The sequence below is a fragment of the Amborella trichopoda genome, chromosome 3 (genome assembly GCF_054954075.1).
Source record: "Amborella trichopoda isolate Santa Cruz 75 chromosome 3, AtrichopodaSantaCruz75HAP2 v2.0, whole genome shotgun sequence".
Taxonomy (NCBI): domain Eukaryota; kingdom Viridiplantae; phylum Streptophyta; class Magnoliopsida; order Amborellales; family Amborellaceae; genus Amborella; species Amborella trichopoda.
Window position 1 is genome coordinate 55,836,574 of NC_142338.1, and position 17,006 is coordinate 55,853,579.

At 35.1% G+C, this 17,006-nt stretch overlaps 1 non-coding gene across 1 annotated transcript; it reads right to left on the reverse strand.

Moving 5' to 3' along the window:
- Nucleotides 1-7,823: 7,823 nt before the first annotated feature.
- On the reverse strand, nt 7,824-11,113 carry LOC18429480 (ABC transporter F family member 4). The gene is made up of 2 exons (XR_016051815.1): nt 10,658-11,113; nt 7,824-10,164 (listed from the first exon to the last, which is right to left on the reverse strand). It is a non-coding gene; the product is annotated as an ABC transporter F family member 4 (transcript).
- Between the last annotated feature and the right edge of the window lie 5,893 nt (nt 11,114-17,006).

The window sequence follows — 17,006 nt, forward strand, 5'->3', positions numbered from 1 at the left end:
CAAGAGAAGGGGACCTTTATTCCTACTGGATGAGAGGAGGAGACCTTGCGTGTTCGATATTACGGCCATTTGGGGCTCTTGCTTAAAGTCTGTCTCCCACTATTCGGGAGTGCCAACCTTCAAATTTGTCGTGAAACTGCAGAGCTCTCTCTCTCTCTCTCTATGTATCAGATAACCTCCGGTTTTCTACGACCACAGATGAAGCCTGCAGATAGGAAAGAAAGAACGTTTTCCATCATTTGTGACTCTTAATTACATAGTAAATAGAAATTTACTGGCCTTTCAAAAGGCAAAACATTTGGTCAATCAGAAGGGCAAGTATTTGCTCTGCCCGCATCACAATAGAATCCACCCTCTTGGTCGTAAGGGTATTTATTTTGCTCGATTTGACGTTTGCATTCTCTTGATCCAGACAACAAACATCCCAAAAGTAAAAGGAAAATGAGAAAGAAGGGTTTCTTCTAAGGAAAAAGTTTATATAAGATCTGAAAAATTTTGTAGAAAGGAGTGTTGATGGAAAAATCTTTCAATTGATAATCTCGACTTTGAGATATATGGTGTAAAGAAACAAAAGAATTTCAAGGCCTACGAATATTAACAAATTATCAGGATTGTATTTTTACGATTTTGAAGTATTTATAGATATGATCAATCAGTATCATTTTTTAAGTTTTAAATTTTATAATCAGAATTGAATATGGATTTTCAAGCCATCTTAAAGTTCCCCACATTGAAACTACACCTTCCGGTTGCCTTACTTGTAGAGTATAAGACGGACACCTTGTACAAACTTCACCCTTCTTCTAAAGTAGTTTCTTTCCCGTAGAAAAATCACAAGGAATACTGGCAGTCTTATTTTTTTGGAAAGAAAAAATAGTGTGAGATCGTCTAGGAGGATGGGCTCAGCCTCAATTTAAATTTTGTAAATAAATAAGTTTTGTAAATTGCTTTATCATCGTTTGGTGCATTATTAAAAAGAAAATAATTAATTTTAGTTCTTAGGGCTAGATCTACTTCCTCATAAAATGGGCAGGTTGTGCTCTATGTGTTTTAATAATAATAATAATACTAAGGACACGGTTTCTATAAGTTCATGTAGAAATTAGTCACCTCTTAAAAATCTATATTTAGATAATTTTTTAAAATAATTTTTAAGAACGTTTATTCTCTAACAGGGGAGATCATGAATACGAATAAATAAATAAATTTTAAAAATTAGAAATAATAATTCTAATTAAAAAAACATTTGGACCGTTAGGTTCATTTGTTTTTAGATGAACCACTTATTTTCATCCAATCTTTAAGATGATGCTTTATACCTTGGGACCACATATTGTATAAATATGGACCGGCCTTCATGAAACAATTTTCTTAATAATAATAATAATTTTAAGATTTTCTTTTAAAAAATCTTACAAATATTTTCCATTTTCAAAAGTAGAGCAAGACCTTTTTTAAAAAAAAAATTTCTTTCTTTCTTTATTTTTTGAATTTTAAGACCTCGTTTGCCATCCTCATATGTTTTGTCATCTCCCTCGTGCTCTGTCTACTCGCACTTCATTTTATGAGAATAGAAACTTATCAAAATGTGCATGAGTAGATACTAAATTTTCAGCATTACACCCATTTGACAAAATACGCCTCTAATATCAACTATTGTAAACTCATGATAGTGGCTTTTCTATTATATTTTTAAAAATAAAAAATTTCATACATATCTCCTATATTTTGCAGAATCGAAAATGTCCTCGATATTTCAAATTTTAACATGGCTATGACATCTCTACCTCTCGCCTAATTAATTAGATATAGTTTCCATGTATGCTTTCTCTCCTAAATGATTGATAGCCACTGTCTTCTCTAAATAAATCTGTGTTGGAGAAATATAAAATCCTTTCACATGTGACATGCCCAATTGCTCATGACCATCACACACGTAAACCTAATTGTTATACTCCTAGTATCAGTCACTAAAATGCCCCACCCACTTAACTACTGATTGTTTACTTCTGACTCTCTCTCTCTCTCTCTCATTTGATCACCTGGAGATCCCGAGAAATAGTGATCTGGACCAGAATCACCGGGTGGGTGATCCTCCCTGCAACTCAACTAGGCTCCGCCATGGGATGCATATAGACCTCAGAACGATGTGCCAAACCTTCAACTAATTAACTTCACCCGAAAGGTTAAGCATCCATCAGATCAAAATTTCCAATTCCCATATAAAAGCTCCCTCAAATACTTCCAACTCCCCTGCAACAATGGACATTAAGGAACCCAATCCATCCATTAACATGAAATATTTCTCCTCCTTGTCTAGTTGGAGACCAAATCCTCCTCTGAAGTATTCACTTGCAAAGTATTCATCAAGATCAGAATATGACTTCCCTTACCCAGTCAGCTACACTAACAAAGCCACTCATCAAAAAACGTGAATAAAATATGAAACGCCTAAAAACCATCGACCTGTCTTGGAAACCCTCCCTTTTAACCGAAGGTGATAACCACAATGTGATCGACTGGGCCTCAGGAGCAACTCCCTGCCCTTGAAGACTGCAACACCTCTTCAATGAAATATTTTTTTTGCTGCTCAGCCCTTCAAATCTCATGGAGCCATACCCAAAGAGAAGCTAACTCCGAAGCTGATGCACTTGCCAAAGATGGGGCCTCTGCTTCGAACGTAGCAGCTGCTGGCCCTTGATCTCGGCATACCTCCCCTCTCTCATACCTCTTCTTCACTGTATATGTTATATTCTGCTCACTTACCTTTCTTAGGGACTGATTTTTTTGGAACCCATGAGGTGCTTGTGTACAGCCCCTAGTTATAAGGACATTTATTCTTTTCTCTATGTACTTCTTTCCCAATCAATACAAAGTTAACAATCTCAAAAAAAAATATAGAAAACCTATTACATTTTTGTACCCCAGAGTAGAGGCTACTTTTTTTTTGTTTTTTATTTTTTTCTTGCGTTAGGCATTTCATTGTACTGAGAATGTAGGCTTCTTTTTATTTGATTTTTTTCTTAATCGACTACAACATAAGAGAGGCACCTTTTTGCCATATCTGGAAGCTTCAAATTGATCAATAGGTGAAGTCAACCTTTGTGTAGAACTGCATTTAAATGAGAAACCCAAGGTGACCAACCAATTAGCTCCAAATAACCAATCAAGATGGGTCTCATGCCAATGAATGTTTTCAAATTCCAGCATAATGAAGGATTAAGTATGAAATTCTGTCTCAACCAGTAGCTTTCTAGGGCTCAAACTTCAAAACCATGTTTATGCAACCCCATCCTCAAAAGAAGCATTATACACATCCACAATGGTTTTGGGAAGAAGCCTCATACTTCATACAAGCATTTAGATCAACACAATTTCAAGTGATAAAAAAATTGGTCCAACATCATCTTTCACTCTTAAACTCTAGAGCTCGAAACTCAAAAAGGATAAGCTTCTTTCATAATGTTAACCATCAGTGACCAATACAAGTCCATTCAACCATTAAAGAAGAGAACTTCCGACCAAATAGAACTTCACTAGACAAATGTTGAAAGATTCCTATCACTAACTTCCAAGACTGAAATGGAATCGCACATTCAAAATCAACATCAAGCCACATGACTTTAGAGGCTTTGAAGGATGCAACACCTTGACCATACACACCAGACAGTAACACTAAAAGAGAAACATATTCTTAACCTAGTAGGGCACATAGGTAGGACACCCTTGGCACCATTCTCCCAAGATAAGAAGTCTCACCTCCTGATAGATGTAACTTAATAGCCACAAACCCCATCATCTTCAACATGATCAGAATTCCCACCATTCATCTTTTCTACCATCACATGAAAGCAGTGTTCGAAAATCCGTGGAACTCAGGCCCTGGGCAATCTGAGTGACTTGGCAAGTCCAAGTGGACTTGCTGAGTCCATACCGAGCAACCAAAAGAGAGAAAAAAAACCCAGAAAAATAGCAAATAGGAAAAAAATGACAAACAACATAAAAAGTACGTAAAAGATGCGAAATTTAAAAAAAGATATCAAGAACAATTAAAAAAACAAAAATTACACAGAAAATTTATTATAGATCAACTATAATTGATTTAGTCAAAGATTAAATCAATTGTAACTAATTATAAATCAATTCTACATAGCCTTGGGATGGGGGTGTTCCAGGCTTGGCAGGTTGACTTCGGTGAGTCCAAGTTGATTCGCCGGAATTGTCAAACATTGCAGGAAAGTAAAGAACAATTAAACTCTCCTGATCCTAACGATACGACATAGAAGCATTGTAACCGCATTATACTCCCCTTTTATCCCAGACCCTTAGAAAAGTTATGCCAAGGCCCCAGGAACCCACTCAAACAACCCACAAAAGATGGAATGGAACCAAAAGCAAATCATGAAACAATTAAAAGATATACAAAGAGAATAGCACCTATAGGTCCCACAGAAGAGTTGCAGGATTTGAGGATCCTATTAATTCCTTAAGGCTGGCAATGGGCTGGGTGACCCGGCCCGGCCCGGCCCTGCCCTGCCCTGCCCTAGAGAAGTAGGGCCTGGGTCACAAACTGTGTGGCCTGAGGGCCAGGCTATGGCCAGTGCCGGCCTGGTTCTGGCTGGCCAGGCCTTCTTTTTCTCTTGTTTTTTCTTTCATTTTTCTTTATTTGTCTTTTGCCCGGCCTGTTACTAACAAGGCCCGGGTTGGCCCTGCCCAGACCCGGTCCGCTGCCACCCTTATAATTCCTATTGTGTGATTAACACTCCAAAAAAAAAAAAAGATTATGTTCTGCCAGTTTCCCAGACTCATCCATAACAAAGGGGAAAAAAAACAACCACAATAGGTGCTTCAGCTGTCCTCGACTTAAAAGAGAATAGGTGCTTCAGCAAACCAGCATGTTCTCAAATTGATTTTTGGGCCATAATCACAATGGTACCATCTCTTAATAAGTGAACTGCTGCCTGCAAAACAGTAAAACACTAGTCTGTATAACAAATAAAACAACAGTTCCAGATCAAAATAAAAAATTGTTCTAAATTCTAACAATTGCCACTCTGACAGAAGAGATGACATGTTGAGGGAATTTCATTTTCGATAGCCCAACAGAATACAAAAGCATAATAAACACCCACCAATCAATGATAAAGGAATCCCCTCTATCATCATGCTCATCCACCTCCATAGTTCCACACAGTTTGGGAGTTACGAGTAAATCTTAAAAGAGACATGTGGGTGATATGCCTCCACACAGATTCGGTGGAGAGCTGGGATTCATCCTCCATTCCAAGATAAACAAAAGGGATGCCCATATCCTGAGGTCAATATCATGCTGGTGACTTCGACTGATGCCCTCTATAATTTATTCATTATTAGTGGAAATTTTCCATAATTTGGATGTGGGTGACTTCCCCACCTTCAGAGTTCATAGGAAAAAGGCTAAACCTCAAAGGGAAATCGGATGTTTGCACTTTCCAATTATCATATCAAATCATTATTCATGTTTCACATGTGCATATGTGAACCAGATAAACTAAATGACATTAGCACATCACGTCTCACACTTCTTTCCACGACTACTCTATGTGTCCAGAGCAGAGGACTGACAACAACTACATTAATTGATCTAGTGTTTTCTGCATTTGACCAAACATTTTAAATATCATGTTATTTGTAGCTTGGTTTGAGTTTGCTGTTTGCTATAATTTCAATTTCTGGTCAGAATGCACAATAGTCTTATGCTCACCCAAAATATAACGTCTCCATTTCTTACTAGTGCTTGCTATTCTATCACATACAGTAAATTCATTACATAACAGATAATAGATCACAATTGTAACCAGCACTGCTACACAAAAGTAACAAAACTACTCAACAGTCTCGGACGGTATGACCAAATCCACCTCTCTTTAAAAGCAATCCCACATCAAGCATGTCTGACACCAAAGCATTGCACATATGCCCTTATCAATAATCAAGACACCCTTTCTTCTAACTCTCCCAATTAATGCCGCCCTTGTCAATTTGCAATCATCTAATTGCACCCACGGCTATGTGAAAACAGTCTTTTATAACTTCCCAAAAATAATGCATCGGCCAATGAATCTACTCAATCCAGTCATTGTATGAGGTTTTGCCAATCCTTAAAGGATGTTACAACTTGATGGATCAATTTTTATCACTCTAATTTCAGTGAAATGTCCCAACTCCTAAATAAACTGTAACTACTTTGTCAAGTTCACGTCTCTTCAAATTCATTCTAGACTCTGCTCTCTATTTTTAATTCTGGTTTGTGCTACCTTAATGATTTGAAACACAGTTTTCAAATTTAACAAGTGCTTATTCCATGAAATATCCATATGCGAAAACATCAAGGAGGATAACTATGGCAAAAGGGCTATTCTTCTGAAGATTGATGTCATTTTTCTTTTTCTTGTTATAATTAGTTTGCCGACTAACTCTAGATCAGGGAGTAATGGGGCAATTATGTCCATAAAAACTCAAGCATCTGTCATCTTTTTTCTTTTTTCTTTTTCTTTGTTTTGATTGTTAAAAAAACTAAAAAACTGGCAGCTCTGGATTTCTATGATGACGTAGGTTTAGGGGAGGAAGTCAAGCCTCGAAAATGCAATCATCTAGAACAAACTTCTGCTATTCTTAAAGACCAGAATAAGCTATACACGTTGGAATCCCCTAATACACTAGTACTCCTTCCCTAGAAACCATAAATTTCCATTTTCTTCTCACCAATTGCTACCCCCTAAAAAATTCACATCACATGTCCTCGATTGTGCAAACATTCTAGATAAACAAGGGCATGATACCATTTGAACTATATCAATTAAATTGACACTCGATGTTCCGGCACTTCATTGTATGTGATTGAATAACAAGAGACACATTGTCGCTTAGCATATAATGCAACTACATTCAGGATCAAGAGACTGAAACAAGAAATGATACCCAGCTAAATAAGCTACCTAATTAATCATTGAGATTATTATAAGCACAATCTATTTACAAAAAGGTTTTTAGAGAAAAGGTTACTTCAATCTATTTACAAAAAGTTGAGAATGCATTTGATGGTACTTATAATTTACCAATCACTAAGTGAAAAACACAAGTCAACAACTCACTTTCACATCAGGTTCAACATGCATAGGGAAAGCCAATTAAACAAAACATTAACAAGATCTCAGAACACTGAGAAGCCATGGTTCAAAATTGAACTTTTTGCGAATCACTAACACATTTGCAAGTTTCGCCAACTGATCAAGCATAAAATAACACTCCATGATAATTATTTAGCAAGAACAAGGGCCCACGGAAAGCGAAATGTTCTTCTTTTTTTTTCTTTTCATTTTTCTGGTGGGGCAGGGAGGGGTAGGGCTCCTCGTTTTTTTTTGGGGCAGTTCAGTAGTAGGAATAGAACTTGAGATGCAGCGTTCAGCTGCTAAAGACTCAAGCGCAAGCCCAAGCCCTATTCTTAAATGCACTATAGAAGGGGGACAGATTGTGCTTCCCGCTTACCTTTTTTTTTTTTTAAAGAAGGGGGACAGATTGTGCTTCCCGCTTACCTTTTTTTTTTTTTAAAGAAGGGGGACAGATTGTGCTTCCCGCTTACCTTTTTTTTTTTTTTTTTTGAGTAGATCAGTGGAGATTACGAGCCCCTAACCGTGTTGGAAAGAGTTAATTTTTTGAAAGTGTTAGTGAGAATGGAGGCAATGACCTCCATTCTTTTCTTTAATAATGCAAAACTGATGAAGCCATCTCTCCAGTATGTTACAGATAACACATGATGGGTAGATTAAAGCTCAGAAAACACATTTAACTTACAAACTGACAAACCTTAAATTGTAAATAATAAAGTTGTGAGTACAAATCAAGCTTAACTTATAAACTTTACATCACGCATATCAAATGAAAGCAGTTCAATGGTAACTAACCTATTATTGTGTAATGGAAAATCAAATATTAATATGACCAAAAACTGCATTAATCATCAACCTCAGCATTGATCTCTCTCACCAATTCATCCTTGTACTCCTCAAATGATCGGGGGAACTTTCTAACAGTCCCATTCTCAACCACCCATATCTCAGTTTTCTCTTCATCCTCACAAACCCGAGAAATAAGCCTCGAATCATGACTAACCAAGACCACCCCACCAGTAAACTCTTCTAGTGCTTCGGCTAATGCATCGATGCTCTGCATATCTAAATGATTCGTGGGTTCATCCAACGACAAAATGTGGGGCCTTGCCATTGATATTGATGTGAAAACCACTCTTGCTTTCTGACAACCTGATAGTTTTGCAATTGGGGTAAGATGGTTATGACTTGGGAGACCGAATTTCCCCAGCTTTGCACACATAGCCTCTTGTTTGCTGAGCCCTTCCTGTTCAGGGTGAAGCCTGAGAAGGTATTGGACTGGCGTTTCTTCCATGGTCAGTAGATCGACAAAATGTTGAGAATACCTTCCAATTCTAAGTTTTTGGCTCCTCCTAACCTCTCCCTCAGCCGGCTGCAAATCTCCAGCAATTAAATTGAGCAAAGTGGACCTCCCTGCCCCATTTGGTCTCACAATTGCAACCCTTGTGCCCATATCAATACCCACATCAACATTAGAAAGCCTGTAATCTTCCCTGTTTGGATAGCTAAAACTAATCTCAATGAACTGCAATAGAGGCGGGGTTAGTTCAGTTGGCTCAGGGAAATGGAACTCCACTCTATAATCCCTCCATTTCTTTGGAGCCTCAGGCAGTGGCCCATCATCATCATCAGCCTTGCCCTTCCCCTTTGCCTTTATCACCTCCTTGCTCGCCACAAATTTTGCCCTATTCTTAACCTTATCTTGCTGAGCTTTACTCCCCGTCCTCTTCGCCGCCTTGACTTGCTTCTCATAAATCTCATACTTTTTGTTGCTTTCTTTGCGCTTTTGCTCATACCCAGTTTCAAAATCATCAAAATTCCCTCTATAGAAGTGGAGTTTCTCATCATGAAGATGGATAATATCAGTACAAACTGTGTTCAAAAAATCACGATCATGCGAGACCACAACTAGTGTTTTCTTCCACCTACAAAGGTACTCCTCTAACCAGAAAACAGCTCTAAGATCGAGATCGCTTGTGGGTTCATCCAATAGCAAGAGAGTGGGTTGCAAGAAAAGTGCCCTAGCTAATGAAACCCTCATTCTCAAACCCCCACTAAACCGTTTAGTGGGACGAGCTTGCATCTCTTTTGAAAACCCTAAACCAGCAAGAATTTTCGAAGCTTGGGCTTCAGCCGAGTCACTCCCCATTATCTGTAACTTCTCGTATATCTCGGCGAGCTTTTCCCCTGATACATCATCTACTTCTGAATTCATCTGAAGCTTTGAGGCCCCAGTTCGAAGGCTAACAAGCTCTTCCTTAGCAGAGACCACAGCATCAAGAGCAGGTGTATCATCGGCCACAACCTCTTGCTCAACAGAAGAACATCGATGTTCATGGGAACAGGGATTTTCCTCCATACCAATAACTTCAAAAGAGTGGACTTTCCCTTACCATTTGGACCAACAAGCCCATATCTTTTGCCATGAGAGATCCTCAAAGAAGCGTTCTTTAAGAGCTCCTTTCCTCTAGCTGATACAGAGAAATTCTCAAACGGTTATATCCTTAACATTGGCATCTGCTTCTGATTCAGAAACCGTAGTTCCAATCACCACTGAGAACGCATCCCAATCATCAGCGAGAGACTCCTTCACAATCTCTGCAATATGAGTTAATTCCTGTTCCTTCCTCTCTCTCTTCTTTAACTCCTTATCTGAGATCGACAAATCTAGGGTTTGGGTGCCCGACCGGCTCAATTGAACTTGTTTCCTTTTCTCTCTTGCAGTGTCTAGGTTTTCTTGTTCTTCAATGTCTTCTTCGTCATCTGAAGGTGGAAGGTCCAGGCCATCAATGTAAGAAGAGCTTGAAGCCTTGGGATTTGGTTTCGACTTCGATTGAGAAGACGAAGAGGATTTGGGTTTTTCAGACCTCTGGTCCATGCTAGCAAGCATGGCAGATACAGAAATCCGCTCTTTTTTTGGGTGATCTTTGGAATCTTTGCCTCTCCCCTTAGTAGTTGCAGAAGGCTGATCGTCCCCCTTTTTCTGCCCCATATCCGCAAAGTTCAAATAAAAACCCTAGATCAAAAAAATGGGTTATATTAAACCAGTTAGTACCAAGAACACAAAACCATAGACTGGTGTGGTTAAGAGATAAGATAAAAATCAACGTGATTCCAAGAGCAAGGTTGCATAAGGAATTTTGAGGCATTTACTTCAAAAACCAGTAGTACCAAGAACACGAAACCCCCTGGTTACTTCTTATATTCCAACACAAGATGAAACTAGGAAGTCTCAACCTTCCAATTGTTTAACACAAAACCTCATCGTTACTTCTTATATTCCAACAAAACATAGATGTTGCAGCCATTTCAGTATTTTCCTATAAATCCTAGGCATTATTTTTAGAAGGGAAGTAGCAACACATGTCCAATTTAACAAGTGCATCTGGTGAAGGCAGTGTTTCTTCTAGTAATAGAGCTGGTAACAGAAGCTCTTACAATCAGCTACCACAAATACAGCAACTATGAAGAGAAAATAAATAAAAAAATGTTCTTCTTATGAAACATACAAGACTGTTGATTCCATTTACAGGTCCTGTTTCTTCCAAAACCCTGCAGTAGTCCTCCACGGTATTCCAAAACACTTTGCCTATAATATGGCCTCAACACTCAACTAATTGTAGAGCAACTCAGTCCACGTCTAAATTGGGAATACTTTAAAGGCTCCCATAACCCAAATATAATCTATTCCACATTGCACCTATTTCCACAATTTACAAAATAGATGGAATTTTCCAAGAAAAAAAAGTTCAAACATACAAAACCCTATAATCAGATAATAATAATAATAAATAAACAGCAAGCCATCCCAACTATCTCATGAAATACAATAAATGAACAAAACCAGGTCAAAAATCCAAAGCTGATATATGTATATTCATAGTCCTATAAATATGAGGAAGAAACCAATCAACAAATGCTCAAAAGTCAAAACTATAAGAAAAAAACAGGAAAAAAAAAAATCATCAAAATACCGGGAAATAAGCACCATATCAAATTAGATCTCCATGAAAGATGATGAAAGCCTTCCCCATCCCATCCCATCCCTTTTCAAAATCTGTCAATCCAATGAGCTAGCTGGCTGCTAACTCCTTCAATCCCAGCCTTTAGTTTTTGTTGTGGGTCCAAGAAGAGGTTGTCCTCAGTAGCTCAAGAGAGAGAGGGCTGATTTAAGAGAGGGCTTGAGAGAGAAGGGTTAGGGCTTACCAATCTTCTCCCAACTCTGCTCGGATTTTGAGAAGGGCTTGAGAGTGAGATGAGGATGTGAATAGTAGAGAGGGAAAATGGTTTTTGATTTCGCAGTTTTTTAGTGCCAAATAAATGGAGGGTTTTTTTTAGAGAGACGCGAAATGGCGTAAAGGATTTTCCAGTGCACGCGTTTAATAGTTATATTGATTTTTGGAGAAATATTGTGTAATGGATTTTTATTCAAAATATTATGTAATTTATTATTATTATTATTATTAAAGTGTATTCAAACGGTTTAAATATATTTTTTTTTTTTTATAATATATTTTCAAGTACATAAACGATATACAATATGAAATATATAAATAATATAGATATGATATATTATTAACAAAATAATTATAATTAATTAAAGTCAATGACAATTATATAACTATATATATTAATACAAATAAATAAATTTTTTATTGACAAATTATTTAATTTTTACCATTTTTAGATAGATAATTTTTAAAAAAATCTTATTACTAATCCAAAAATTATATGAATGATGACTTTCTTTTGTCTTATCCTCCTTTTTCTAAATCCTTTTTTTCTAAAAAACTATAGGAATGATGAGTTTCTTTCTTTTATTCTTTTCTCTTTGGCATCTTTTGGAAACAAAACGAGATCAGTCTTCTCCTCCTGGTTCTGAATCCTTTCTTTTCTAAAAATTATGTGAATGATGAATTTCTTTCATTTATTCTTTTCTCTTTTGTTTCTCTTATATCTTTTGAAAACAAACACGAGTTAAATTTGAAGTTCTAATTTCTCTTCATATTTTTGAAAACAAAATTAAAACAAATTAGTTGAAGCTCTACTTCAATGGGTAAAAATTCAATGGGATGTTACCCGTGTTTTTTGATATTTAGTGGTGATGACACGTCACTACCTGAGTTTTTTTAAATTATTAGTGGTTTTTTAATGCGTTAGTGAGAATACCCATTTTTTAAATCATTAGTGGTTTTTTATTGTATCATGTGAGAATGAAAGCATAAACCTCAGCTGGGTCACACAACCACGAACCCAACCCCATTCTCAAAAGTATCGTTTCTTTTTATTATTGGATTGGTCTCCTCCAATATCTCGATAATTACCACGAAGCCTCATTTCTTTTCAATCTCCTCTACTAGTGTGTCAATGATAACTTTTCAAAATACTTTATCATTTCACCCTTTAAAATGAAGCTAACAATATTAAATTGTAGTATGTGAGTAAATCACCTCAAAATTATTTTATAGTTTGTGAGTAAAATAACTCACAATGTATACGAACAGCATTAAATTTTGATGTTGTTCTTCAATTGTGAGTAAAATAACTCATACTATTTAGCTATTGTTGTTCAATACATGAAAAACATGATATCGTCATACTATCTATGATGCACATGCAATTTGATGATGTCCATGTGTAGATTCATCTCTTCAAATATAAAATATTATAATGTAAGTAATTATAATAATCTATATTTAATTTCAATGCAATTTTTAAAATACTTGAAAATAAGGAAAATATATAATGAGACTTTTTAACCTTTAATACATAGTGGTCACAATTAATCTTGACCATTAGATATGAAATTGAGTAGTAGCATTTATTCTATTGTCCAAGCTCAATGTTCAAAAGTTTCTCAAATTTTGTGACTCGCTCAAGCCATCTAATTTCACATCGTATAGTTATAAGTAATTATGACCTCCTTATACCAAAGGTAAAGGGTCCCATTGTATACATCCCTTCAAAATAATTAGGTCTTGAATACAGAAAATGAATGTACAACAATATGATAACTATGCTTATGATTATTACAATTTATGATAATAGCATTACAATAATTATACTTATTAGTATAACATGATAATGTCCTCGTAATAGAGAATGGCCTGGGGCCTTGGCAGTATTATTGTCGAGCCCTATGTGTCTGACTTCATTTTCATCAAAAGGTAGGGGTCCAAATCCCTACTAATATACTGACTTCTCTTACTTTCTCAAATATTTAAGGATTTAAACATATCACTATTTGATTTTAATTCTATCATTTATGATTGATTGATAATTGTACATGTAATTAATCACTCTATATTCTTCATTGGTAAGTATTTTTAATCGAAAGCGCAATGATTGATTGATAATTATACATGTAATTAATCACTCTATATTCTTCATTGGTAAGTATTTTTAATCGAAATTTTGCATAGACATATTTGAGATGGTAAGAGAAAGCAGATCCATTGTCTAAGAGAGTTCAGAGTCAACTTGCGTAGAAATTTTGTTAACTTGATAATTAAGGTCATTTTAGGATTCTCATATGATGGAGTAATTTATCATTATACTCAATACATTTTGAACATTTATATACTCTTATTTTGTACATAAGCATTTTTTAATAAGAGTATTTTTTGTCAATAAATTTTAGACACTTACATACTCTTATTTTGTACATTAGCATATTTTAATAAAAATAGTTTTGGGTGTGACATCACCCACTAGAGCACACTAGTGGCATTTAATAATTCGTGTGGGTGATGTCACGTCCATGTACATGATGTTACACTTTTCCTAATGATCAAAAATACCTCTACTCAAAAAAAACTTCATAAACAAAATAAAATTATATAAGTATCCGAATTTTATTGAGTACTCCTTAATGTGAGCACCCTAACCTAACAACCCATCTCGAAATGTGTAAAGACCATTTACCTGCACAGTAAATAGTCTAAGCCCAATTGCCACCACCATCCGTTATCAATGATTTCTATTCCGATGTGAAAATGAGCAAGTCGGGCACATCACGGCCTTCGTTGTCTCAATCCTTTCATAGAGGCTTACCATGGTGCACTTCTTGTCATCATCTACAAATATCAACATTGTCATTGCCAAAACTTTGACTGATAATGACATCCCTTCAACGTATGACTGGTACTGTAATAAACCCCTCTGCATCATCCTATTTGCTTTGAGAATCGATTGAGTTATATTCGACAATGGCGCAAGCCTCAATATTTGTCAATTAAGGACCACCAAGAAATTAGGCATAAGTCTAACTCACTGTAACCACTTATGATGAGTCGAGAAGGCAAGTTGAGGGCATTGTTGTCTGGCCAATCTGTACGGCCCTCACATTATATGCAATGAAAAATAGATGATACAAATTGAAGAAGCCCAACTCATCCCGGTTATGTGGATTTTTTTTTTGTTTGTAGTGTCTGGGCAATGCTTTCCCAAGGCGCCGTAAGTACCATATTACTTTATATCCACATTTATAAACATATTGGTACACCTCTATTCAAATCAAATGCAATAACTAGGATCGAATATATATATATATATATAGAAAAAACTGTGATTAGCCCACTAGCTCACAAGAACAAATGAACCCAATGGTTCAGATTAAATTTGGGCCGATCTGAGGATCACGAATGTTTGGCAGTGTTTGAATTTCCATTTTTTTTCTACAAATCCAAATCACTTGAAATTTTTTGAGTATATTCATAAAAAATAGTTGAATCTTCAAACAATATCAAAAAAATATTTCACATGAAATAAATGGACCAAAGTACCTCCAAAAAATTTCTGGGGTATTTTGGTCATTTTTCACGAATGATTTTTTTTTATATTTTTATTAGGTGCGCCTTGATGAGAAGAACAAACACCTAAAATTTCAAGTGATTTGGATTTGTAGAAAAAAAAATTAAAATTCAAACACAAAATGAGGTCGTGATAGTCAGATCAGCCCAGATTCAATCTGGGCCGTTGGACTCATATGTTCATATCAGCTAGTGGGCTAATCCCAGCTTTTTCTATATAGACCAACGGCCCAGATTGAATATGGATCGATCTGACGATCACGAATGTCTGATTGTATTTGAATTTTTTTTTTCTACAAATCCAAATTACTTTAAATTTTTGGCGTGTGTTTATCAAAAATAGGTGAATCTTCGAAAAATATAAAAAAAAAAATTTACATGAAATAAATTGATCAAAATACCCTCAAAAAGTTTTTAAGGGTATTTTGGTCTTTTTTATACAAATAATTTCTTTTATATTTTTATTAGTTGCGCCTTGATTAGTGGAACACACACCTAATTTCAAGCAATTTGGATTTGTAGAAAAAATAATAAAATTCAAGCACTACCAGGCATCTGTGATCATCAGATCGACCCAAATTCAATATGGGGCTGTTGAGCTCATATGCTCATATGAGCTGATAAGCTAATCCCAGTTTTTCTATATATATATATAGGAAAAAGTTTATATAGAGCCGAGACTCTAAACAATCAAATTTGAGCCTATCTGAAAAGTTTCAATAGAAAAGGTTATTTTGATGCCCAAATATCTTCAAATTGATCATCTCGACATCAAGATGCATGGACAAGAGAGAAAAATGGATTGCAAGTTTTGAAAATAGTGTATTTTGTAAAGCATTATTAGACCATCAATTTTCAATATTTTCAAGTTTTCATAGATAGGTCGATCTACACTATTTTTTAAGCTTTAAATTTTATAAATAAATATGAAACCGTATTTAAGGCTATCACAAAGATTTTCAATATTGAAACCACATTTCTCGATACTATTTTAATGTAGGCTCTATTTTGATTGTTTAGAGCTTAGGCTCTATACAAACCACACCTATATATATATATATATATATATATATATATATATTGTGAATGGTGGATTTACTAGTCTATTTTTTAAAAAACATTATTTTTTGTGATATCTTCATCATTAAGTAAGAGCAATTTTGTAAATATTACTATAGGACAAAAGGTACTTTTGTCATCTCCATAAAGTGCAAAGTTGAAATTTTTACTAAAAAGATAAAGACACTCTACAAATAAAATTTCAGCATACTAACTTCCAAAATGTCATTGTATTTTTGTAAAACTTTCACATTTGTCCTTGCTTAATAGTTAAATTATCTAGTAAAATATTTTTTTAAACAAAAAGTAATGATCTTTTTTATATATACATCCACTACAACCCCTTCTAAGTTTAACCTTTATATTTTGAGGGGTTAACTCTAAACAAACATATATATAAAGGGTGCGGTTTGTATAGAGCCTAAGCTCTAAACAATCAAATTTGAGCCTACCTTCAAGTATTGTCAAGAAATGTGGTTTCAATTCTAGAAATCTTTTCGATAGCCTTAAAATATATTTTTATCTTTATTTATAAAGTTTAAAGCTTAAAAATTAATGTAGATCAATGAAAACTTGAAAATCTTTAAAACTGACGGTCAAAATATACGTTACAAAATACACTATTTCCAAAACTTGAAATCTATTTTTTTCTCATGTCCATCCATTTTGATGTTGAGATGATCAATTTGAGGATATTTGGGCATCAAAACAACATCTTCTAATGAAATTTTTGAGATAGGCTCAAATTTGATTGTTTAGAGCCTTGGCTCTAAATAAACTTTTCCTCTATATATATATATATATATATATATATATATATATATATATATATATATATATATATATATATATATATATATATATATATATATATATATATATATATATATATATATATATATATATATATGGGAAAGGTTTCTATGCTTCCCCTACAACATAGAAGTTCTATCCTCCCCCTACCATCCAGCAGTTCAATTTTGATCAA